At 39.0% G+C, this 27,153-nt stretch overlaps 1 protein-coding gene across 3 annotated transcripts in view; it reads left to right on the top strand.

Annotated features, from left to right (window-relative positions):
- Positions 1-27,153, top strand: part of Lhfpl2 (LHFPL tetraspan subfamily member 2) — a 155,417-nt gene that overhangs the window by 63,452 nt on the left and 64,812 nt on the right. For all 3 annotated transcript variants that reach the window (XM_046427603.2, XM_046427587.2, XM_046427592.2), the window contains one exon: positions 14,968-15,028. The gene's annotated coding sequence lies outside the window, so the exon portion shown is untranslated. The remainder of the gene's footprint in view (positions 1-14,967; positions 15,029-27,153) is intronic.

Below are 27,153 nucleotides of genomic sequence, written 5' to 3'. Positions count from 1 at the left end.
TCTAGGGCTCCTATTTAGGACAAAGTAGTCCAGAGACAAAGCAGTAGTCAGTCCAAATTAAACTGGGTGAAGATGAGCAAAGAACTTGAAATTATTTATTTATTTACTTATTTCCTGTCACTGCCGGTTTTTTGAATTTGACCACTGTAACTGTCCTCCAGCATTTTGCTTCTGAATCGTATACACAGGGAGAAACTCCAATGACTTGTTTGGTTTTCTTTCACCTAAAAAAAAATCCCATTAAAATCTTTGATTAGATATACCAAGTTGGAATATAAATGAAAAGAGTTCTTATTAGGTGAAATTCCAAACAGCAATTTTTCTGGCCTCCTACCAACCAATCAGTCCAGTCTGTCAACAAGTGAAAATTAAGCCATTATGATGGGTGTTGTAATAGATGCATCTTTCTACTTGACTGGTTCCTGAAATTTGAGAAAATTCCAAACATGGCCCCAGTTGGTTTTGCTGTCTTGACCTACAGTGTAGGAAAATGACCAGATTGCAACAAATAGTGAAATCATTGAACTTGGGTCTTTTGGAAGCCACAAAAGTGTCTTTTTACTTTAGTTGAGGACAGTTTTCATCTCTTTATTTTTGTAGAATCACACTCCAAAAGATAGAGGAAATAATCTACCCTTTGTACTGGGTTCAGGTTAATCTTTACTGGTTTTTACTGAGTGTACCTTCCCAGGAGGGCTTGCTCAAACCATAGCTCTCAGTGAATAGGTGCTTCCTCTGCTATTGGATAGTAGCTTCTAGGACCAGGAAGTAGGCTGAGAGTATGAGCCCCAACAATGCTCAGCTTTGTTTTTGAGGATAACACAGTTGTTTTGCATTGTTACAGGACAGGTTGCTAGGAACAAGCTTGCTACCAGGGACCCAGACTTCTAGATGCACTGGAATGGCATGGTGTCAGAAACCTTTTACCTAAATGATTCCTGAAATACATTTCCCAGTGAAAATACATATTTATCTTCCCCCTTATCTCTCGTTTGAGAAAAAAGCACTTGTCCTCTGTAGAAGCCCTCTTGGATAAGAAGTCTCTGGAATACATCTGATTAGACTCCTGTGTGTGTGTACTTGCCTAAGCTCTTCCTAAACATGGGTAAATGTGATTGTTGGAAATGAAATTGCCAAAACCTCCATATCAGAATCTTTCCTCTTACAAGTAAAGGAAATTATCAACTAAACCTTGATTGTAGGCACCCAACTCCAAACCTCCTCACGTGACCCCTACCAGAGAAAACCTGGACCCTACCTCACTTTGACCCTTAATTGGCAGAAAACGATTCTCTCCTCTCTTTTTGTTCCCCCTGAGGTCATAGCTTTTTCTGCTCTCTCTGTTTTGGAAAAACCCATGATATGCTTTTTCTTCTTCCTGTGATTAACATCTTATTTTTGTCAGAAAGACAACATGCTGGCATGTCCTCTCTTTACATTGATCATCTAAGCAGGTGAAGTGCAGATGGCCGTGCCAGAAAAGGGAGCCTAGCCCATCCCCTTGTGATGTTGCCCAGGTCCTTGAGGAACTGTTAGAACTCAGTTATCTTGGTGTTTGCCAGTTGAGGTCCAGCCAACATCTGTACTTGCTTTCTTTCCCAGAGGGCATGACAAGGAAAGAGAAAGAGAAGAGTTCAAAGAATCGAAAGCAGAATTTTCATTAGGATAACATTTAGGGTCAGGTAAACATCTCTTTCTAGTTTCATTGAAAAATTCCAGGAGGCCAAGGGCAAAATCTTCGGAAGACTTGTTTCAAGGAGTGTAATGTGACGGAAAGTTCACCTTAAAAAAAAAATGTAAGAAAACTGAGTATGATATTGCTTAGGAAACTCTTTAAAAAATTAAAGAAAAGAAGAAGGATACCAAAACCCAACAATTTCTTCATTTGGACCGTATGGAAGACCTGGAAACGATTTTTCTCAATGAGTAGGGGATATTTCTTCATTGCACGTAAATTACTTTCCTTTTTCAGCTGGTGAACTTGAGTTGTGTGTGCAGGCACCATGGACGTGGCTTGGGAAGAGCAGCATGCCTTAGGAATGGCTTCCTAAGTTCATTTTCCAGGGACCTGTGGTTTAGTGTGTAGTTCTTGGTTGTTCACTTTTGTGTTGTTCTAGTTTCAGGAAACCCTTTTTCCTCTACCAAGAGATCAAGGGGTAAGATGAATGCCTGTTTCTTTAGGAAATGCCTTCCAGGAATCATTTTAGGTACAACACTTCTGACATCATCTATTCCACTCCTTCTGGAAACCTAGGTGCCTTTTTTTTTAAAGAGTTGAACTCTTATTTAACTTAAAAAAAAAATTGAGAGAACAGTCTCCTTTGACGCTGAAGGAAATGAAACCACAAGTCAAGCTAGCAAGGGAAACTGTCGAATTTCTGTCCTGGAGATCTTCAAAAGTAGAACATAAAAATTAGTTCACTGAAGTAAGTCTGCTTGGAGGCTGACCAAAATGGCCTTTTGCAGTGTTCCAAGTTTATAAAACAATTCATGTTAGTATTCATATATCATTAGAGCATAAGTAAAATCAGTCCTTTGTAAAGCTGTCCTTTGATTCTTAAAATGTGTTGAGTTCTCCATATCTGTGTGTGGCTGTGTTTCTTATTTGCATTGTGGAAACTTAGGGGTGGGTGAGGCAGAGGAAGTAAGAGGGGTTGTCATTTTAGGAAATAACATTTGATCTTTTCAGAGAATGGCACTGAGAAGACCTGGGCTCAGACAGAGATGACTTGATTGAACATAATAAACAAACCCCTAAAGAACTGTACTTCAGCTTGTGGCTACTTACCAACCATCAGGTTTGCTGGCTTTGAATTAACAATAAAATGCAAGAGCTTTCAGTTCAATGTCATTGGGAGACCATAACTTTAAAGAGTTGACTTTGAAAAGATTATCTGGAGCAAGATTTTAAAGGTTTTAAAAATCATCTGGCTCCAGTATGAGCCTAGAATGATCAAAATTGAAAAGTTGAAGAAAAAGTTCTTTGTGGATTGCCAAACCACAGTGAGCATAGTTCTTGGTGACTTACTGTCCTGAGAACCATCTCCTTCTCCTCCTCCAAATTGTTCCCAGGTCCAGTGCCAAACACATGGTAACTAGCCAGTTTGCCTCCCACCTACTGACCCTAAAGAGGTACAGTTCAAGGGCTTGTGAGCACCTGTATGAAGAATTTGATTTCTTTTAGGAATGAGAAAAATTGAAAGCTGTTAGAGGTGCTCAGAGGATAGCAGATCAAAAGGCAAAACTAGGAGTCTTTTTATTTGTTTGTTTTTGTAGGTAATTTGTGAGAACTCTAATTTCTTCCATTCTTTTTTGAGTAAAGATTTAGGAATTTAAATTAGGAGATTAAGTGTGTGCTCTGACTTTGTTCTAGAAATTGTCAGTCGGCTTTTCCAGGGAGCTAGAAACTCCAATGCATTATCTTTCCTTTGTTTTTCTTCTTTTTGTCTTTTTGTTTTATTTTCCTGGGCAGGCAAAAATAAAGGCAAGAATGCTAAGCTATAACATTTGGATTTAGTGCTATTTTCTTTTCTTGTCCCATTTTTAAAAGGCCCCATTCATTAAAATAAGACCCTATATGTTTTTAGTCCTCTCTCGCTTTCAACTCTCCTTTTATTTGAAGTTAGTTCTGCCATGTGGTGGTTTTCAAGATGTTTATTTATTTACTGTGGAGCTCTCCCTTTCAAATGAAATCTTGTGTTTAACCTTAATATATGAAACAATAACCTGCCTCTGCCCTAGAGGTCTTTGCTCACCTCCTCCTGCCCCCCCTCCCTGAGACACACCTGAGCACCCAGAGTGGTGTGGATTACTGGTTTGTAATCCTTGGCCAAACACAGGATTAGGAGGGAGTGTCTGGTTTACTGTCCCTTGTACTGCCACTATGGAAGCCACTTCATTTCTCTGGATTCGAGTTTGCTCTTTTAAGAAAACGATATCCACACCAGATTCTAAGGGCCTTCCTGCCTTGACAATCAGCAGGTCTGACTTATAGAGAGAGCACTGAGGCAGCACAGTGTGTGGTGACAAGGAACATATACAGAGCTGAGGGCTAAAGGAAGAACCATCGGGTTCCAGCATGATTGGCCTTCAGTCTATGCAAAGGGAAGCTCAGGAACCCAGGCTGGTGTGTGAGCAGTGTTATCTCTGAGGAGAGCGTTTTGATTTCAGTGAGGCACCTGTAACCCTCGAATACAGAGGAATCTTGTGGAGAAAGGGATTTAAATCTGTTGTTTACTGTGGATATTGAATTTGCTGGTAGGTGGTTAGCTATGGATAACTAGAGCAATTTTTACTTACTAGAGAAAATGACATCCCATCACTTTCTTTTTTGTTATTGTTGTTAGAAGGGACGCACACATCTGAGATCTAATTCAGGAATCTGCAGCCAGTTAACACATCTGGTCAGAGAATGGAGACAGTAAGGCCAAGGTCAGGGTTCAGCCACCATGTGGGCCAGTTAGCTGGGCTGGGCTCTGTGGCTAGACTGCTTTTAACCCTGACCCGTTGCTTCTCACGTACGTGTCATGGGTCACAGGGAGGGGTTAGAAAGGGCATGAAAGTAATATCTGAACTCAACCTTTCCTCTTGGGACCTTGGAGAGCCTTTGTCCTGATAAAAGAGGGCTGGGCCATTTTATCTTGGTATATGGGGGCTACCTTGCATACATCTTTTTTTAAAATATTTTTTTTTTAGTTGTTGATAGACCTTTATTTTATTTATTTACACGTGGTGCTGAGAAACAAACCCAGTGGCCTCATACATGCCAGGCAATTGTACTACCACTGAGCCCCAGCCCCAGCCCCAGCCCCAGCCCCAGCCCCAGCCCTACCCCGCCAACATCTTCAACAGCCAAAAGGAAAATCTGAAATACTCTCAGGAACTAAGATCTTCATGTTCACCATTAGTGGTTCTCCCTAGTCTGAAGACAAATCTTCCAACTCTGAATTAGAACAGAACCTATTGAGTTCATGATCTATATTTCATGAAGGTACTCTCCCCCTTAGGCCTTGGGAACTGGGAGATGGGCTGGCATTAAGAGAGAAATTAATTTCTGCTTTAATTTCATTGTTCTCTGTCCTTGTTTTGTTTTCTTCATTTAGTTAAATACCATTTTAAATTAAAAATCAGAACACTTAATTTTCATCTGTAAAAGAAAAGCACACAGCAATTTATGAAAGTTGCTTAGAAAAAGAATATGATTCCAGTACACACAATTCCCTTAGAGAATGGTTTTGTGTGAATAGATTTTGACTATAAACATGGGATAGTTTCTCTTGTTTCTTGGCATAAATACAGTAATTAATGTATGAGGCCTTGGCAGGATTTCATCTTTGCCAGGGAAGCAATTGGATTTTTTTTTTCTGTGAAAAACAGAAAAGTTAAATAGTTGAAAATAAAGTATCTCATGCACTTTTTTGATGAGAAAAACATTTGATTCTCTTATACAAAACTCAAACATTACAAAATGCTAAACCTCACACATCTGAGTCTCTATACTAACCTGCCCCATCTTCAAGATTATGATCATATATATATAAAAAAATTTTTTTTCCTTTTCCCCCCCTTGGTACTGGGAGTTGAATCCAGAGTTGCTCTACCACTGAGCCACATCCCCAGCCCTTTTTAATTTTTTAATTTTGAGATAGGATAGCTAAGTTGCTGAGGCTGGCCTCAAACTTACGATCTTCCTGCCTCAGCCTCCCAAGTTGCTGGAATTAGAGGCCTGCACCACCAGTCCTGGCTTTCAAGACATTCTTCAGCCAATTGTAGAGATGGACACAAAAATCAAAATTTTAAATCTTGTAATTTTTTTTCTTCATAGAATTAATTTGTCCCAGAGCAGTGGCTTCCAAAGTGTGTGTGTGTGTGTGTGTGTGTGTGTGTGTGTGTGTTTTAATGGTGAATCTTTTCTTCAAAAATTTAAGTGAAATTTTAACAGGAGAAAAAAAAAAAGCACCTGGGCACAGTAGCACACGCCTGTAATCCCAGTGTCTTGGGAGGCTGAGGCAGGAGGATCAGTTCAAAGGCAGCCTCAGCAAAAGTGAGGCCCTAAGCAACTCAGTGAGACCCTATCTCTAAATAAAATACAAAATAGGGTGGGGATGTGGATCAGTAGTCAAGTGCCCCTGAATTCAATCCCTTGTACCCTAAATAAATAAATAAATTAAAGCAGAGATACACTGACTGTAGCTGGTGAAGAGCTCTGCTCACTTCCTCTGTGGCCCCACCCAGCAAGACTTCGGGGTCCCTCCACTGGAAGGTCCTTTCTGCAGAGGCACTTGCCACAGGCTCCTGATCCTGCTGCAGTCATGGATATGTTGGTGTTTGACCTTGACCTCCTTGACTACCTCTTCTAAGTGGGGTGTCCATCATGCTGTTTATTTCCCATCATTGACATCAAGTGCTTATTTTTAGTTAAGCTATAGTTAGTTGCAAACTTAAAAGCCCACCACCTAAGCCAACCAGTATTTTTTTTTTTCTTCTTGAAACAGGACCTTTACATTTAACTCATCCTCTGAGTTTAGCTCCAGTGCCACATTTGTCACTACGTTTTAGTCTGTGCCAAGAAGTTTTTCTCCTCATGGACTTGAGTTTAAATTCATAATGCTAGTGTTTGTGCCTGTCATGGTAGATAAACATTTGTGTTCATGGATCACATAGGAATGCTTTTTTTCCTTTTATGTCCCATTCTGGGAAATTAAGTTCTGTATTTTTTTTTCCCCCACAAGGTAGTAAAAAGTAATGCAGCATTTCTTTCTTTTTTTTTAGTGTCAGTAATACTGGGACATCTCTTTAAACTTTGAACAGACTAGAGTAACTCAAAATCCTGCAGAAGAAAAACAGAACCTCATATAATGTTGTGTGTCCAAATGCTCATCATTTGGCACTAAAAGTAGTGTTTGCCAGTATTAAAAGGTGTTCATATGTTCCATAAGCATTTATCGAGTACTTACTATGTAGTTATTTGGCTAAGCCTTGAAGAGATAGATCAAATGTGTCACATGTACTAATTCCTTTAGTACATTCATCCCTACAAGGTATATGCTGTTATTTTTCACTGTACAGTGGCCAGCCACTTGACAGTCACCCTTACCCCTGGCTTCAGTCAACTCCCATTACGTCGTTAATTTTCCAAACTAAATTTCTCTCTTTCCTAAGTTTCAGACCAGTTGCTTGCTGGAATCCCCTCTGCCCGGTGGCCCAGCTGGGCACATCAAATTTCTGCTGAGCAAATTTTCCTCCCTTTTCCATCTGATCTTATGTTTCTGGGTTTCTAATTTGGTCAAAACACACAGATTTACCAATGGGTATTCACTGAGAATGTGTCCTTTCTCAGGTACTATTCCAGATAAGAGAGATCTATATCTCACAGGCCAAAATACATTAATGGCCATTCCTTAATGGAGCTTATGGTCTAGCAGATACAAAAACCATTAACTTCTAAAATAATACCCATGTCTACTTCTGTTCTTCTAGATAGCGCCCTCTCCCTCTCTTTCCAGCTGGCTCTGTGGATGGCCTCAGGCAGTGGTAAGAGTCATGGGGAAGATGAAGTGGGTGAGGAAGGCAGGCAATGCCAGGGACACATGGAGCATGTTGCTCTTTCAGCTAGGATGGTCAGGGAAGGAGATGACATTGGAATGAAGGAGGGGATGAGCCATGTGAATATCTGTGATCTGGAGTGGCCTGCTTCATTCTCTCTTAGTCTTTACTAGTCAAGGGACTGAGTTAGGGTCATTTGAAATGCCCATAGCTACAGTTTGTTAATATTGGCCTCAAGATGGATGAATGGACTTGACACAGGCAAATAAGCACATAATTATTGCTCAGTGTGGATATAACAGGGCTGTGCCCAGAGTGTGCACAAGTTCATAGTTATCACACAGGGCCGAGTGTGAGAGGGCTGCATGAGCTCGGAGGAGGCCTGAGAGAGACAAAAGCAAAAGGGTGTGCAGAGGAGGCCTTGGTGGAAGCTGGCCCTACGAGGGTCTTGAGTAAAGTCTCCTGTCTGGAATAGGAAGGATGCAGAGGCAACATAGTTATGGAGGCAGATGCCTTGAGACCTCAAAACTGAGTTTTGGAGAACATGATATCAGATTTGGAATCAAAGCAGGTCACAAAAGAAGGAGAGCCCACACCATGATTTGTGATGGGAAGCATTCTCCCCTTTCTTAAGGGGCAGTGGATTTGCTTTTGTTTTCCATATAGGTAGCGATTGGTACTAAGTGGGCCTCATAAGGCTCCATTGCTGAGGGTGTTTTTAGGATTTATTTTTATTGATTAATTATACTGTACGTTACTGAGCAAAAAGTATTATCATAAGCTTTATAAAATGTTTTATTAAAAGTTCATGTACCCTTTGTTCTGTCATGATATTTGCATGTTTGTTGACATGTAAGTGGTAAAAACGTATTCACAATGTTCTCATGTAATTAATATTTGAAGTGATTTTATTTCTCCTGAAATTCACTCAGAAGCTACCGTTACTTGAATGTAAATGATGCAGGACTTCTAGGCTCCCTCCAGTATAATTGCAGATCCCCGTTTTAGCTCTGCCTCACCTACTCATCTTATGTCAAATTTTAGAAAAGCTCAAAGAGTTTGATTGTGTAGACTGAAACTTAAGATATAGATATTTCCAGAAGAGAGAGCAGTGATCCCGGGCATTGCTATGTCGACGATGGCCACCAGACCTTCATACCAGACAGGTTATTAGAGAGAGTTGCAAAAGGTGCCGAGAGATTGCTGAGCCTGATGCCATGTGAGAGAATCCATTCCTTCGGAGGAGCAAATAATGCTCTGTTTGTCATGGTCTTCGCTGTGCCTGGCAGGGAGTAGGTACCCAGTCAATATTGTTGACTAGAGAGGGAATAGAATGATGGACAGATAAATGCTTTTATGCATTTGTAAGATAATGAAAAAGGTAAATAGGTAGGCGAGTTGGTAGTCCAAACACCTTTAGAGCTGACCTTGCTTAGATGCAGAAACTCCTGGGTTTTTTCCTTTGGTTTCAGGAGACTTACAGGAAAGGCATTTCCCAAGGGATGAATTGGCTTTTTTTAATGGTGAAGCCCCTTCAATGAGCTTTGCCTGTGACGATGACACACTTCCAAATGGAGACATAGCGATGGCATAAACATTTGGCATGATCAGAACCCTTGGAGACATATAAGGTTTTTTTGGAAAGCAATGCACAGGTTAGTATCTGAGCTTGAAGGGGTTTATAATTGATAGCTAACTTAGGAGCAGGGTCCTTACTTGCAAATATATACTTTGGTCTGTGTTTGTCCATAAATAACTGTTTGGAAATCTTTTTAATGAGCAAATATTCTTTATTTTTACTTCTAATCTTATCATCTGTTTTTCAGAAACATTGGTCTGTTATTAAAGTTTGTGCCCAGACTTGGAATGCAGACGGTGAAGAACTGTGAAAGAGAGGGCTTATCAGATACACTTATAGTCCCCGTTGATTTCTGTGGCTCCCTGTCTACCCTGGCCCACTCCCCAGGTGTGCTGCGTGTACCCTTCTTGTTGTAATGGCCAATGCCTGTCCATCTTAAGTCATCAGTTCTTGAACAAGTTGTTGGTGTGTCCTATGTGGCTCACGCTTTGCTGGTACTTGACAGTATTCACAATAGTTTTGGTCTTACAAAATGATCACACATCTATATTTGAGATTAAAAGAAAAAAGCAACAATATTTAGTCACTGTCATCTGGAGGAGAGTTTTTCAGAATTACCTGAAGAGCTCCTTAACTGCACACTTGCCTCTGTCACCCTATTCTGCCACCCATGTTATAAGGCTGTTCTGGGACAGAAGAAGTTCACAGAGGCTGGTCTGGATGGACGCTGGTGTTTTGGAAACACCCCCACTTGAGGTTTCCCGCTGCATTGTGCAGGGTAACTAGTCCCCCCATGCATCTTTACAGCCTGCTAATTCATGTCTACCTCCTGTGCTTTCTTCTTGTTCTGGAATTCCCACTGTCATCTTTGCTGAATGATCGTCTCCATTCTTATTAATCCAGTATTTCTCTTGTTCCCATAGTCTGCCTTTTCTGCCAATCTGTAGGGAATGTTCTTACTGCAATCACCTGTTGTTTATTTCTGACCTCTGTGTCCTGTGCTCTACACTATTATGTGCAAGAGACTGAAGCAGAGAGGAGTAAGCTAGAATTAGTTTTGTTCTCAAGGAGCCTGTAATTTCTTAGATTTATAACTAGATATTGGGGAAGGGATGACACTTATATGTATGAACATGGTACCAGCTGTATGTAAATAACAATAGTAACATTTTGATGCACAAACCTGGCACACTAAAATGCAGCGTAATTGAATCTGACTTGTTGGCACATCTATAGGCTCTTCTCTTGTACCCAGATACTACATTTAAAACGTATTATCTGACAACTTCATGTCGATTCTGTAATGTTGCATAACAGAGTATTGAGTAAAAGGAAGTTTTTATGATTAGCAGCATTTGACTTAGAGTTTATGAGGTCTTTGGAAAGTTGAAATGAATCATTCACCACTGTGGTTAAGTGGCAAGACAGGCATTGTAGAGGTTCAAGTTCCCAGCATCTCACATGAGTGAACACCGTCCAGCCTTTGGCAACCTGCCACTTTCTGTGCTTGGTAGACAGGTTCATGAAATTTGACACCTTTATGTCTTTCCTTGAAAATCTTGCAAGCTTCAGCAATCATTCAATGGTTGACCCATTTGTGTTAAACTCCTGTTGTCAGATTCAAGTGTGAGATTGTCCTGGAAGAGTTGTCAGAGAACGTATTTCAAGCAACCCCCACCCCCTTCCTTTTTCCTTTAATATCTACCAGCCTAATCTTTAAGGCATAATTTATGCTTTGGGTGCAGAAGCGAGCCACTGCTTTTTTATGTTTATTGTATTGCCTCCAACTGCCCTTAAAATGTGGACTAACTTCCCCAAACATTTATTGTATCAACAAAGCACACTAAAGTAGGATTTGGATAATCATTCCTTTAGTTGACCCATGTGAACAGAGCCTCAGAGAACTTTCCTACCAAAAATATAAATGGCTCAAATTGGTGAGTTTAGATATTTTGCTGTTAGCTGATCTCCTTTGCTCCTCACCCCCATGCTTTGTTTCATTGGGGCCCATCCCTGCCTCTGTCCATAATGAATAAATATAATGGTTGAAGTCATAATTTTTTGGTTGTTGGGTAAACAGCCTCGCTGGAAATGCCCTGACCTTTAGAGTCAGAAGTCCTGGATTGAGGCCCGACTTCTTGCTTTTACTAGTTGTGTGATTCAGCCTAAGTTGCTTAAATTTCTAACCCGAAAAAATGGGAATAATAATGATGTCTGTCCCCACCCATGCTCCATCCACTTTCTACTCATAGTGGGTTCTACTGAGAAATGAATTGAAAAGTGCCACATAACACACTGTGCTCTTCCATGGAACTCCCATTCTTGCCGTGGATGGATGTAGGGAGCCACCTTGGGTTCAGGAAAGCATTCTTCTTGTTTGAGTACAGTTACTGAGACTTCTGGACCACTGTGGGGACCACTCTGTTTATTACAAAATTCTTTTTTCATTAGGCTGAGATTTACCCTTGTAACTTCCAAAGTCATTTTCATTCCTTGGTTCTGGTTTTACTGAGTAACATGAAACGATTCAAAATTGGGACATTTCAAGTCTTGGAAATTTGTAACTGAGAAAGGGGTCTTACAACTCTGCTTCCTGTTTTTCCACAACTCAATTCAATAAATAAGTGCCAGTGCCTGTCACATGGGTGCTGTGCTTAGGCTCAAAAGGCAGCTATTGTTTCTTCCCCTGGTCTCCGGAAGTGGAACAGGAGGGCATGCTACCCAAATGGAGATGAATGGGATGTAAAAACTTATTAACTCCTTAATGTGCAGAAACACAGTGGTTTTAATTTTACTTAGAAGCTTGCTGGAATAAACAATGCCTGCATTTATTGGGCTATAAATAATTTAAATGGCAACACAGAGCAATAACATACAAAAATGAAGGTGAAACAATAATAAATGAGGACCAATATTTCCAATTTCTATATAAACCTGTATATTTGATAACCATTAAGTGAAAAAACATAATTTCATGAAAAATGGGAAATGGCGACATGGCAACGTTAGTAACTTGGTGTGAGCTATACTTAATGTAGTTGCCTCAACGTGAAAAGACAATTCAGAAGTATCTTCTCAGGGATTAAAGGTACCATACACTCTTGAGTTACATATAGAATCTAACCCCAAAATCCACAAATATAGAAGCAGTACTAGATTTGAATTGAGAAGTGCCAGGTTCTATTCTTGACGTTTGTTTCTGAATTGCAGTGTGATTTTGCAGAAGTCCGAACTCCTCAGAATTTCAGTTTTCCTCAAATTTAAAATGAAACTAAAAATTTCTCCCCTTGCCTGCATTTTATCATTATTAGAATTAAGTGTGATCATGTGTGTGGATTGGATCTTAACTACTTCTTCTGAGTCTTGTAATTTTTGGAGAGTTCTTTAAACATCTCTGTGCCTGCTTCTTTATCTTTAAGATGGGGATAATACTAGTACCCACCTTAGGGGTTTTGTGAGTTTATCCCATCAAACTCATACATGCATGGAATTCAATTTCATGATCCCCCTTTTCCCTTCCTCCTCTGTTCTCCTTCCTCTGCTCTACTAGACTTTCTTATGCTCAACTATTTATTTATATTTGATTGGTTCTTTTTCCTTATGCATAAAGATGAAGTTCTCTGTAGTATATTTACATATGCATATAACACGATTTTTTAAGAATTTATTCTGCACTGCCTCCCATTATACATCCCTCCACTCTGCTGCTCTATCTCCTTCTACATTACTGGTCTTCCCTTTACCTTTATTATATCCCATCTTTTTTCCCCCTTTCCTTTGTTTTATTCTGGTTTCCGCATATGAAAGAAAACATTCAACCTTTTGAGTTTCTGAGTTTGGCTTATTTTCACCTAGCGTGGTATTCTCCATTTCCAGGCAAATGACATGATTTCATTCTTTTTATGGTGGAGTAGAACTCCAGTGTGTGTGTATTTATATATATACATATATATGTATATATTTATGTGTGTGTATGTGTGTGTGTGTGTGTGTGTGTGTATATATATATATATATATATATATACACACATATATATAGTGTTTATATATGTGTCTCTGTGTGTGTTTAATGAGATCAACCCAGATGCCTGTCAATAGATGAATGGATTAAGAAATTGTGGTGTGTATAATTTAGCTGTTGTGAATTGTGCTGCTATAAACATTAAGGTGGCAGTATTGCTATAGTATGGAAATTTTAAATCTTTGGGGAAAATACCAAGGAATGGGATAGCTGGGTCATATGATGATTCCATCCCTATTTTTTTGAGGAATCTCCATAATGGAAATGGCATATTATTTTTTAAATTGTAGTTGTAGACAGTTAGAATGCCTTTATTTTATTTATTTGTTTATTTTTATGTGGTGCTGAAGATGGAGCCCAGTGCCTCATGCATGCTAGGCAAGTGCTCTGCCACTGAGCTACAGCCCCAAGCCCAGAAATGGCATATTTTTTTAAAGAATATAAAAATAACACACTATTTACCAACCAAATTCAGTAAAACAACTGGCTGGTTTAATCTTTCATATTGCTTTGATAGTTTCACAAGATTTGACTACTTTGTCAAAAAAGCTTAATCATGATACAAAGAATTTATTCCTAAGTGTCTTTTTTCTTCAGAGCTTGTGGGTCAACTTTACTTATTCTAGGAAATGCTTTTAACATCCATATGAGTTTGGAAAACTTTAGGTAGGAATCAGTATGCCACTCTGCCTTCTTTGTTATTGCTAGGGTCTTAATCTTTGTCTGGAGCTTTGCTCACGATGTGTGTACAAAGAAAAAAAAATTCTTTTTAATGTTATCTTTGATTTTGAACAGTAGTAAGATTCAAGAATTTCTGTGACTCATTTTGGGAGCAATGAAATGTTGATCAAGAACTCCATTTATAACAGACCCATTCATAATAATCCTAGTGATTTATTTCACAGAAGCCATGTCCAGATAAAAATAATGGTCATGAAATTGTGGGCAATGCTTAGAATTTAGCCAGAAAAGAACCATTTAAGAAAAAAAATTATAGTTTCTCTGAGCTATTGTAACAAAGGATTTTATGTGTTCAGGATTTATATTTTTTAGATATTTATTTTTTATTTAAGTGACTTTTGTGTAGTATCTTCAAGTTATTTCAAAAGTGTTATGATTTCTTTAGATTGAGGAGCCTTTGAGCCATGTACTGTGCTTCTCAACCTTAGGAACAGTTAGATTAGCACTGGTGCTACTGATATTAAACTATCAGGAAAAAATGTGGTTACTTATAGCTTGCTATTAACTTATTTTCATTGTCGGCACCATTTGAAAGTTTTGATTATAGAAAATGTGCATGTGGGTATTTGGGGAGGTAATGGCTTACACTTGATAAAGTAGAAAGTGCTCTTGAGCAATACCACATGGTAGGAGAGAAAGGGCATGATTTGGAAACCTTGGATCTTTGTGATATTGGAGAAGGTCCTCATCTGTCAGTGGACACAGTGCTTGTCTGGAAAGGTTGGATTGTGAAACCTAAAACAGTCCAAGATGTAAAATAAATTTTCAACAAATATTAACTATAGTATCTTTTATCAGAAATTTGTTCTATTTATTTTTAAAATTTCAAGCACTGCTGAAGAGATATTTTGGGATTCTTTCAGTTTTCTTTTTGTTTTTTCTTTCCTTGCATTTTAGTTCCTCACTGTACTGGGAAAGCAGTGGCTATATTCTAAGGCAAATTGAACTATTGGTGTGAGAACCACTATTTGAAGAAAAATCACGTATTTTATTTTAATAAACATAAAATTGCATGGTAAGTTGTTTTTGTGTGTTTTTTCTTTTTTTAAAAAATTAACCTTTCATTGAATTTTTCCTCTAGGTGGCATTTTTCTGAAGTTGTTCATTGAGATCTCTCTGTATTCCTGCAAAACTTTAAATACGTAAGTAAATAAAATCAGACATCCTTATTGTTGGTGATTGTTTGGAAACACTTTCTAGGTGGGTGGCAACTTCCTACTTGAGAAAGATGCCAAGTTTCAAATTTTTGGACCCTATGTGATAAGCACTAATATTTTTAGGTTGGAAACTCCTTTTGCTTGTGCATGCATCAGGGCTATAAAGGACCCAGTGAAGTTTCATGAATGGTATTGAATTTAATGCTATAATTTCTGTGCTTCAATTCTGACATTGTTTTGTCACCATTTACGAAGAAGTTTCAGAGCTCTTAAAAATGGCCTTCGTAGAATTTAAGTTGTCTTTCCTTTTGAACTTCTTCTGGGACCGTTTTACCATTGGTTATCATATTTCTCAGAAAGGGGAAATAGGAATGGCCAGTTCAAATTACCCAATTTTAATACTTGATCATAGTTTTCATGCAGAAGGATTTCCAAAATGAAAGTTATAAAAAGTTAACCAAGAGGTGTTTTATATTAACTGAATAGATTTTAATTTATAAGTTGCTTTTGGAAAACACTAGTAATAAGGGTTGAGTAATCATCTGGCTGTATACTTTAGTGCAAATTAAGACAATGGGTAGTTAAATAATTGTCCCTAAAGAATGTGATCCAGGTCTGTTTCTCAAAAGCCTGTTCAACAACCTAGATGCCCTTCAATGGATGAATGGATAAAAAAAATGTGGCATTTATACACAATGGAGTATTACTCTGCATTAAAAAATGACAAAATCATAGAATTTACAGGGAAATGGATGGCATTAGAGCAGATTATGCTAAGTGAAGCTAGCCAATCCCTAAAAAACAAATGCCAAATGTCTTCTTTGATATAAGGAGAGGAACTAAGAACAGAGTAGGGTCGAAGAGCATGAGAAGAAGATTAACATTAAACAGGGATGAGAGGTGGGAGGGAAAGGGAGAGAGAAGGGAAATTGCATGGAAATGGAAGGAGACCCTCAGGGTTATACAAAAGTACATACAAGAGGAAGTGAGGGGAAGGGGAAAAATAATATAAGGGGGACAAACGAATGTCAGTAGAGGGGGCAGAGAGAGAAGAGGGGAGGGGAGGGGAGGGGAGGGGGGATAGTAGAGGATAGGAAAGGCAGCAGAATACAACAGACACTAGTATGGCAATATGTAAATCAATGGATGTGTAACTGATGTGATTCTGCAATCTGTATATGGGGTAAAAATGGGAGCTCATAACCCACTTGAATCAAATTGTGAAATATGATATATCAAGAACTATGTAATGTTTTGAACAGCCAACAATAAAAAATTAAAAAAAAAAAAAAAAAGCCTGTTCAACCAGGGCCCCTAGAGGCCTCGTTCACCCATGGGAATGAGCTCAAGCCAAAGGACCCAGGATATGTGTGGATTCTGGACCAACTGTTTCCTGTGCCCTACTCTCCTTTTACATCATTGACTCTCCTAGCAACCCTGTGAAGTAGGTGAAAGCCAGAGAGGGTGTCAATAACTTGTTCAAGGTCACATACCTAATTATAGGGGGTAGAGCAGGAATTTAAGCCCAGAAAGTCTGATTAGGTTAAAAAACAAACAAACAAACAAAAAAAACCACCTCTCTAGGAGGGCCAGCAACGTGCAGAGGATTTACACAGAGTCAGCTCTCATTTGTAGAAAGGCCATCTTTTTGGCTTACTGATTTTGGGGAAGGAAAATCTGCTCTTTTGTCACATTTTGGGTTATTGATTTCTCAAGTGTTACTACAGTGTTCTAAAAACTAGTACTGTTAGGTTAGGAAGCTTGGGTCTTTTTATTTTTTATTTTTTTTAATGTCATCTGTAAACACTTGTGAGTTATAAAATGGTTAGAGCTGAATTCATTCTCATGGGAAGGTGAGGGCTGACATGAAACAAGTGGTGTTCTGAGCAGGCTAATCGTTGGTACTATATCCATCTGATGATCTTTAAATATCTACTTTATATTTATTTAGTGGGGATGGGAGAAGCTGGTTTCCTATTACTAAAGATTATCAATAAAAATGCACATCTTTTCCTGTATGTTAAAAATAAGGGAATTTTTTTTTACATGTGATTTTTTTGAACCAAGTATTCATAAACCTGTTTAAAATTTGGCCAGCCATGACTTTGCCATACGTTGTTCAGCTCCAGAATTTCCAGGTGCCTGTCAGCCCATTTTTGCTCACATTGTTCCTTGAGTGAAGATATTCTCAACAGAGACAGGTTTGTGCTGTGGGGAGTGTGTGTATTTTCATACAGAGGCACCATCACTTGAATGGGAACAGGAGCAACAGCCACATTGCCTGTTTTCTTATCTTGGGCACCCAAGTTAAGTGTACCTGTGTTCCGCATGTATGCTGGCAATGGTTGAGTCTGCCCATCCTAAGTGGTTACCCTGTTACTCCCTTAAGTCCTCCTCTCTGAAGAATTAGTCCCATAAAACCAGCTTCTTCTGTTTCTTGTATTGTTATGTTTTAAGTTGTGACTTTATCCTATACAAACTTGATTATCAGGTCAGACAGGCACTCTTGTTCTTACATTCTGAATTAATGGCATCTGAATTATAATTTCCTGTTATTTACATTGCATTAATATGGTGGAAGTGTCCTCTGGATTGCAGTTTAAGGAAACCCTTGACATTGGCAATCCTAGGGAGGCATCCCCCTCTATTGGACACACACTTGGCCTGGGATCTCAGCTGGCTCTGTGGTGTCAGTTGTCTGTGTGACCTAAGGCAATTTCTGTACTCCATGGCACTCCAGATCTCTTTACTTGTGGATGATCTCTTCCTTCTTAGGTGTTTTGGAAGATTGATTGAGGTAAGAGGGAGAGTATGTAGTTTTAGATAGTCAACAAATCTCCCCTTGTTGGCTCCCTGACTTGGGTTTGATGGAGAGGACACTGGATATGAACTCTGAGACTCTGCTCTTCCAGGTACTCATCATCGTGCCTCGAGGGCAAACATCTCCCCTCCTGTGCCTCATTTGGCAAAATGGCAAGGCAATACCTGCTCTGTTCTGCCTGCCTGCTCAGTGAAAATTGTAGGACGGTTTTGAAAAATGGGAGTTTAGGTGTATGGTTAGTTTAAGGGAACTTATACTGACAGTACTACCAGGCTTTAAAAAAACAAAAACTAGTCAGACTTTCTGGGCTTGAATTCCTGCTCTACTCCCTATAATTAGGTGTGTGACCTTGAACAAGTTATTGACACCCTCTCTGGCTTTCACCTACTTCACTGGGTTGCTAAGAGAGTCAATGATGTATGGAGAGTAAGGCACAGGAAACTAACACCTAGTGAATCTCAATAAATGTGCTTGTAAATTTGTCAGGACCCAAGAAAGGAGGCAGAGAAATGGGCTCCAAAAAATGTCCACAGTTTTAAAATCCCTAGAGTTTGACCTTTAACTTGTTGAGCTTTCTTTTACACCAGATTTTAATTTTTTTGCTATTTTGGAATCTGAGAAGATAATCTGAATAGACTGAAGGTAACCCTGCAAGGAGTACTCCCTTGTCAGAAGAGCACATCCTTAGGAGTTGGTGGGTTTTCTTCCTGAGTGGACTGTGGACAGTCTTTCCTCACCTGTGGAATTCTTACTGGGACTGACCAAATGTACAGAGTGGAGGTCTATCTGGTAGCCACTACCATGTATGGCTACTGAACACCTGAAATGTGGCCACTGAGGCACTGTAATTTTATTTTATTTAAAATTTAGAATAATAGTTCATTTATTGGAAAGCTTGCAAGTGTATTTGAAATAACTTGAGTATGCAAATCTATTCTTTTAGCTACAAATTTTACAAAGTTAAAACCAAATCAGTTATTTCAGATGAAAATTTTATACCCAAACTGAGATGTGCTGTAAGTGAAAAATACACAGCAGGTTTTAAAGCATTAGTATTAGAAAAGAGAGTGCAAATATCTTGTTCATAATTTTTATATCTTGCTATCCTCACACTTTTTTCAGATTGAACAAAAGTGGGAGAGTGAGCTTCCCCATGTTATAAGCTCTATCCAAGAATTCATATCTCCACATTAAGTAGGAGCCACTCTCAAGTCTTATGAAGAATCTTTAAAGGTCCCAGCAGCTCCGGAGACTGAGGCAGGAGGATCGTGAGTTCAAAGCCAGCCTCAGCAAAAGCGAGGTGCTAAGCAATTCAATGAGACACTGTCTCTAAATAAAATACCAAATAGGGCTGGGGATGTGGCTCGGTGGTCAAGTGCCCCCAAAAGAATCTTTAACACAGGCAGCTTTCCTTTGTGTAGCTTAACTGTTATGCTATAGATGTTCCTAAATTCTAGTATCACACCTAGAATGCACTACACCATCAGTTTGGAAGCAGTTAATGGAAATGGACAAGCACTTAATAAAAGAGGTATAACAACTTTCTCCCTTTACTGAAGGTAAATTGGACCAAATAGATGGTTTCTGGATAGGAAAATAATAAAGCACAGGTAGCAATTTTCAAGATTTAACAAAAGCAAATCAAAGTACATTAAAGACGTGTAAAGTGGATGCAGTTCTTATTTATCTTTTACTTTTCATTACCTGTATGTTGACAGCTTGTCTTTCTTCTGATAAGAAATCCTTGTTACAGAAGACTTGGGACTATATTCCCACATTTCTTATACTGAAGTGAGTGCTGATTCACTGGGGGCAAATAAGTCATTTTCTTCTAGATGACAGTTTGTGAACCAGTCTCCTGGGTCATGGCGACCCATGTATCCATCTTGCTTTGTGTTTTTGTGCTCTTTCTGATGGATTGTTGCACAGGGAATTCTGCCCCTCCATCTGATGGGATTAGTTCACAAGGGATGTTCTGGATGTCAATAAAAGCATAGTTTTGTGATGGAATGTCTGTGAAAAAGGCCATGTGCAAATCTTCCGGTACAGTGATTCACTTCCAGTTGGTTATTGCTATTGTCTTTCCACCTGCATGAAGACATACCATCATCCTCACCTAGGAAGCTTTTTTATATTAATGAACTCAGCCGAGTGAATATACCCTGGGATAGTATGGAGACATTGCCCTGACTGTGACTATGAAGAGCATGTGTGTTTTTATATGAAGCTTGCCACCATAGGCAGGTAAATAACTATATACATTTTTATTTAGTATTCAATTTTTAAAAAATAATTGTTCATGCCAAACTGCAGCAATCCTTGCTTGCCATTAAAGGGGGTAATAATATACCTCTCAAGTTCTTAGATCCTGCCCTGTCTGCTCTTTAAAACTTTCCCTGACTTCCTAACTGAAACTGACTTCTTCTGAATTAAATATTGATTTAATCTGCATTGCCTTTTTGGATCAATTCAGTCACCACAATAATGATTTTGAAATCTTTCCCTCTCTTGTACTCTCACATAGGGTGGAACCACTAGTCATACAGTGATCCTGTCCTTCCAGACAGCCTCAGCACCAGCATCCCCCAAGCCATAGGCCAGCTACTTGCCACATAGCTCGGGGCAAGGGTACCAGGAAACGTGTAAGGATGGGGCCATCTCCAGTCTTCTGCACCTTACTGTGCCATCCCAGAACAGTCTGTGAAAAAACTCTCAAGGCTATTTGCTAAGCTCAGATGCACTGGAGATTTATCTGATTTTGATCCAAATTGTTCTGTTTAGATAGCCAAGTTGTGTTAGGAAGTGGACACTGGCTCAGGTCGTCTCTTTTGCCTTTATTAGAAATCTAGTGTTTCTCTTTTAATGAGCTGGTTCCCTCTTGCTGCTTCACGACGACAGTTCTCTCTCCTTGCTTCATTCTCAGACCGCATCCCTGGCTCAGTTGAAGTTCAGTCTATTTTTCTCATCGTGTTCATGGAGTCTGGATTGGAAAGACAATGTGAGGTGGTGGTCAAGTGCTTTCATGGATTTCTCATTATTTAAGGTCAGGGTCACCAGTTTGGGGCAATTTACAGCCTATATCAGGCATATATAAGTCTATCCATTTGGACACTGATAGGCATTTTGATAAGAGAGGGTTGCAGAGAAAGTCACTGTGACAGACCCTACCAGTTACATTTTTCTTGAGCTGCTCTGATAGTCTATGTTGTGTGCTCGCCTATTTACAGCATCTGCCCACAGGTCACACTTTGATCTTCCCTAGTGCTCCTGAACACTGTTACCCTTCCAGAGCCAAGCATTAGACCTTGCATACTTAGAATTGCCAAAAGACATTTGTATGTGCCCCTCCCCAATTATCCAAAGAACCCATGTTCATACAGAAAAGCATAAGCATGCATGAGAGAAAATCTTTCCTTTTCCTTTTTAGTAGGGCCACCACTATTAATGTAATGGCCAAATTTCTAAGAGTACCTCTTCTTCCATGTTCTGTTTTTCAAATGGTAGAGCTTTGTCACAACTTTATATTTGGTGATTTTTTTTCCTTTTTTATTATGTTATAAATATTTCTCCATGTCTTCCTTTCTTCTTTGTTTAAAAAGAAAAAAAAAGCATTTTAATTTTTTTTTCCAGTACTAGGACTTGAATTTGTGGGCACTCTACCACTGAGCCACATCCCAGCCCTTATTTTTATTTTTTTAAATTATTTTTTATTTGTTCTAATTAGTTATACATGATAGTAGAAAGCATTTTGACACATCATCCATAAATGGCGTATAACTTTTCATTCTTCTGGTTGCACATGACGTAGAGTCATACCAATTATGTAATTATATATGAGCATAGGGTAATAATGTACTATTCATTCTACTATCCTTCTTAACCCCATACTCCCTCCCCTCCCTTCATTCTCCTCTGTCTAATCCAAACTATCTTTATTCCCCTCCCCCGTTATTATGAATTAGTATCCACCATCAGAGAAAATATTTGGCCTTTGGGTCTTTGGGATTGACTTATTTCTCCTAGAGTGATATTCTCCAGTTTCACCTGTTTACCAGCAAATGCCACAACTTCTTTAAGGCTGAGTAATATTCCATTGTGTGTGTGTGTATGTGTATTACAATTCTTATTTTTTATTTTGAGAAAGGGTCTCACAAAGTTGCCCATCATAGCCTTGAATTTTCCATCCTCTTAGCCTCCAGAGTAGCTGGGACCACAGATGTGCACAACCATGTCTGACTGGTTTAATATTCTATCCTACAGCGTATGTCTTAAATCACTTTAACTTTCTTTCTGTCTTTGACATTTGAGTTATTTTCTTTTTACTTTTTAAAGACTATATATAAAACTTTGGATATACTTCTATAAATGGCATTATTCAGATGTGAAAATATTCCAGGACAGTTGAAGTCTCATTGGTAGTATATGAGAATGCTTATTTTATGACACCCTGATTGGTAAGGAGTTAAGATTCTTAAATCTCTGCTGGTTTATGAGTTGAAAGTGGCATTTCATTTTAATTTTTACTGGTGTGTGTGTGTGTGTGTTTTCAATAAAACTTTATATATGGGAGCTGTGGTTGTGGCTCAGTGGTAAAGTACTTGCCTAGCATGTGTGAGGCACTGGGTTCAATTCTCAACACCACATCAAAATAAATAAGGTCCATCAACAACTAAAAAAATATTTAAAAAAAAAAAACTTTATGCAAAAGGCAGCCGTTGTGTTACAGAGTGTGCAGAGGCTTGTTAAATAATAGATGGGAAGGGGATGGGCAGAAGGTGGTCATCATTAATTCTTCTCCCTCCCTCTCCTTCATATTCCTTCTAGTGGCAGCCTTCTTTCTTTAACTCTTTCAAGTACTTTTGGCTTTTTATTATTAATGAAATGGAGTATTTTTCAAAATCTGAATAACAATTTGTGTTTTTTTTTCTCTTTTGTGAATTGTTTGTTTGTGTTCTTAAATTCAGGCAATATTGTCAATTGTGAAAATGATGATTCTGACATCCGTGACCTTGTTTCATTTTCCTAGAAAAGTTGGTGGATGCATAATTCTGCATTTTATTTTTTAAAATTATTTTTTATTTACTCTAATTAGTTATACATGACAGTAGAAAGCATTTTGACACATCATCCATAAATGGAGTATAACTTTTCATTCTTCTAGTTGCACATGATGTAGAGTCATACCAATTATGTAATTATATATAAGCATAGTTATCTATGCATTAACTGTTAATTACATATAAAATTATCCTGCACTTCAGAACAGCTCTAGGAATTAGAGAAATGCAAATGAAAACTACTCTAAGATTTCATCTCACACCAGTCAGAATGGCAGCTAAAAGAATATAGACAACAATAAATGTTGGCGAGGATGTGAGGGAAAAGGCACACTCATACCTTGCTGGTGGGACTGCAAATTGGTACAACCAATCTGGAAAGCAGTATGGAGGTTCCTTAGAAAACTTGGAATGGCACCATTTGACCCAGCTATCCCATTCCTTGGTCTATACCCAAAGGACTTAAAATCAGCATACTATAGTAACACAGCCACATCAATGTTCATAGCAGCTCAATTCACAACAGCTAAACTGTGGAAGCAACCTAGATGCCCTTTAATAGATGAATGAATAAAGAAACTCTGGTATATCTATATAAACAATGGAATATTACACAGCATTAAAAGAGAATAAAATTATGGCATTTGCAGGTAAATGGATGCAGTTGGAAAATATCATGCTAGGTGAAGTAAGCCAATCCCGAAGAACCAAAGGCTGAATGTTCTCTCTGATAAGTGGATGCTGGTTCATAATGGGGAGCAAGGAGGCATGGAAACAATGGAGGAACTTTGATTGAGCAAAGGGGAGGAAAGGTAGGGAGGGTGCATGGGGCAGGAAAGATGGTGGGATGAGATGGACATCATTACCCTAGGTACATGTATGACTGCACATATGGTTTGACACTAAATTGTGTACAACCATAGAAATGTAAACTTGTGTTGCAGTTATGTACAATGAATCAAAATGCATTCTGCTGTCATATATACCTAATTAAAATAAACAATTTATTAAAAAAGAGCTCAGGTATAGACATGTCAAAGAGATCACAGCTAGAAGTTTTTTTTTTTTTTTTAAAGAGAGAAAGAGAGAGAGAATTTTTAATATTTATCTTTTAGTTTTCGGCAAACACAACATCTTTCTTTGTATGTGGTGCTGAGGATTGAACCTGGGCTGCACGCATGCCAGGCGAGCGCGCTACCGATTGAGCCACATCCCCAGCCCACAGCTAGAAGTTCTTAGGTGGCTTCTTGGTTGTGGCTGCCATTCACAGCCCTACTCCATGAGCACTCCTGCCCCATCTCATCCAGACGTATAGGCACCCTTGCAGGCAGGCAAGGTGCACCTACCTCTGTTAGAAGAATAAAGCACAGTAATGTGCTGGGCCATAATAAAATGTTCATTGACTTCATGAAATGCCTCTTATCTGCTTCTTCTCTCCTGATTGGTCTTCTCTGTTCACTTGGCCGACTCCTTTGTTTTCTGCTTAATAACTGATCCCATGTACTCCTTGGCCCCTTCTCTCCCTCATCTCCTTGCATTCTCTGAATTATCTAGCCCACTCCATGGCAGCTCTGCTGCCATCCACAGCTGGTGCTCTCCAGATCAAACTTCTCCTTCAAGCTGCAGACCCCTGAAGCCAACTGTCTGTTGGGCACCTTCCCCTAATGTCCCACTGGCCCTTCTAATGCAGTGTGCCCCCAAATAAACCTTCTCCTCCTCTCTTCATGTGCATCCCTGTTCTTCCTGCCTGCATCTGGACTTTACTTCTTGAATTAGTGAATGTTTTCCTAATTAAATATATTCTTGCCAAATGGATAAATCAGATTTCTTGAGAAGAAACCAAAGTTGGTATTTTGCAGAGCATGCTATTTCAATGGAATCTATTTATGAATTCTTTGTTGGGAGTGAATCCTCATTTATTAGTTTACCATTTATAGGATCTTGAATTTTTTTCACCTACTTTCTTGATTTAAAATCCCATGACCCTGAATAGTGTCTAATGTACACAAGTCAGGCGAGAGCCTCTAGACAGTACTTTCTAGTTAGAGGGCTTTTGCTTTGAGGGCTTGACATTTTTTTCTTTGAGTCTTAATTATTTCCATATTCTAATATGTATTGTCTTTTGTAAGGTTGGAAGTATCCTTTATTAGTTAGTTTTTTAGCTTACCTCCCAGGGAACTCGGGCAAGAAATACAAATATTTTCATAAGATTCTTCGAGGGAATAAAATTAATATTTTTGAGAATGAAAATATGGTGACTTATCTCCTAAGGATTGGAAGACTTTATTAAGATAGCAAAGTATGCTTCCCTAAGGGTAAGTTTGTTTTCTTAAGGGCTTATTGGAAATGTGGTGCTGGGAAGAATAAAAGGAAATTTAATACCATGGAAGTTGGAAACAGCCCCTGAAACCCCAGTCTGTTTTAGAACACACATAACACACTAATTCCCAGAGATTTAAGACAGCTCAGTTTACTTCCTAAGGCTGTCAGGCCCATTACGATGGTGACACGAAATGGTTCTTCAGCACAGATGTGCCATGGCAGGGCTTTAAATACCAAGATTTCTTTTCTGCACCTGAAGAAGGGGCACCCCTTGGTCTGCCTTCCCTTGTCTGTGTCAAGTTGCTTGCTTTGGGTTGATACTTCTCCAAGGTTGGGTTCCTCAAAAGCAGACACCACTGATGCTAAAAAGTTAAGGAAGTGGGAGGGAGAATCTGAGATGTGTCTAAATGTTGTTCCCCAAATGACACATGCCTTAATAACAACTCCTGACAAACCGTTAGAGTAAATGGAACAATGGACTTATCAGGGATCCTTATAGGGTTGAAGTTTCCTCAGTGCTAATCAGCCCACAGAAGTAGGCCCACAAGGAAATTACGATATTTTTTCCAAGCAATCAGGTCTGGAAGAAAACAAAAAATCTGTTGGAAACCTGTGGCCAGCCAAGTTTGAACAGAGCCAGCCTCATTAGTTGGGGAAATTCCTGGGGAAGGAAAGAAGGTGGAATCCAGCACTGTTAGTGGACCTACAGAACTCTGTGCTGTATTTTTCTCTTTCTTTCTGTTATGCTAATGTGAAAGCCTTAACATCATAACACAGCAAATGTACCCTGATAGCCTGTTGGCTTTTCCACTCTTGTGGGATGCGATTGGAGCTATTATGTGATGCTAGGGCAACCCAGAGTAGGAAGGTGTCCCTGTCCTTAAAGAGCTCCCTATCTAGCTATGAGTGGACAAGTAGAGAAGTCACTGCCACTGTGGTAAACCAATTATATTAGGGACAAAGGAAGAAACAATTAAATCTACCATTGGAAAAGGTATTGTAGAGCTGTGGCATTGAATGGGGACTTGAGAATGACAGAGATGAATGTGGGCAGAGGAGGCATGGAAGTGCAGCATGTGGTCAGGAAGCAGTGAACGGTTTGGGGTGACTGAGACATGGGTGAATAAATTGCTGAGAAGGCAGGCAAGAGAGGTCAGGCTTGAGCCTCCTGAGGGCCTTGCCTCTGTTTTTGACATCTCTCCCATACAAACATCAAAAAGTGCATACCATTTGTGGCAGAACCATTTCTGTTGACTCATATCCAAGCCCCCATGAAGCATCCCACCATTGTAGTAACAATTTAGGTGCAGAATGGTGACTAGAACTTAGAGAACTTGTATGGGGTTCAAAGTTCTAAAGTTACAGCCTTTTGGTAAAGACACCAACACTTTGCATTAAGTGACTTACTAGTGATACTATAGGATCCATGAATACCTTGTTAAAGGGGAAATTGATTTAATTTATGTTGGTGGTCAATTTTACACATAAAATATGGACTGGATGTAGCTTAGTGGTGAAGTGCTTTCCTAACATACACAAGGCACTGGATTTGATTCTCAGCTCCACTCAAAAAAAAAAAAAAAAAGATACAAACACACAGATACATATACACACAAAAAATAGCCAGGTGTGCCACATGTCTCTGATCCCAGTGACTTGGGAGGCCGAGACAGGAGGATCATAAGTTTGAGGCCAATCTCAGCAACTTGGTGAGACCCTCTCAAAATTCAAAAATAACAATAATTTAAAAGAAAAGGACTGGATCTGTAGTTCAGTGCCCTGGAGTTCAATTCCCAGAACCAAAACAAAAACATAAAATACAATTTTTTTCTCTATTTTCTTTTATTCCAACAAGCTCCAAGTGTTCTATATTTCTGGAAATGTCTAGCTATATTCAACAGCATGCAGAA

This window comes from Marmota monax, unplaced genomic scaffold (assembly GCF_021218885.2).
Source record: "Marmota monax isolate L192 unplaced genomic scaffold, Marmota_monax_Labrador192_F-V1.1 WCK01_AAM20220418_F8-fsc00018, whole genome shotgun sequence".
NCBI lineage: Eukaryota > Metazoa > Chordata > Mammalia > Rodentia > Sciuridae > Marmota > Marmota monax.
The sequence above is the reverse complement of the archived record's forward strand: the minus strand, read 5'-3'. Positions and strand labels throughout refer to the sequence as shown.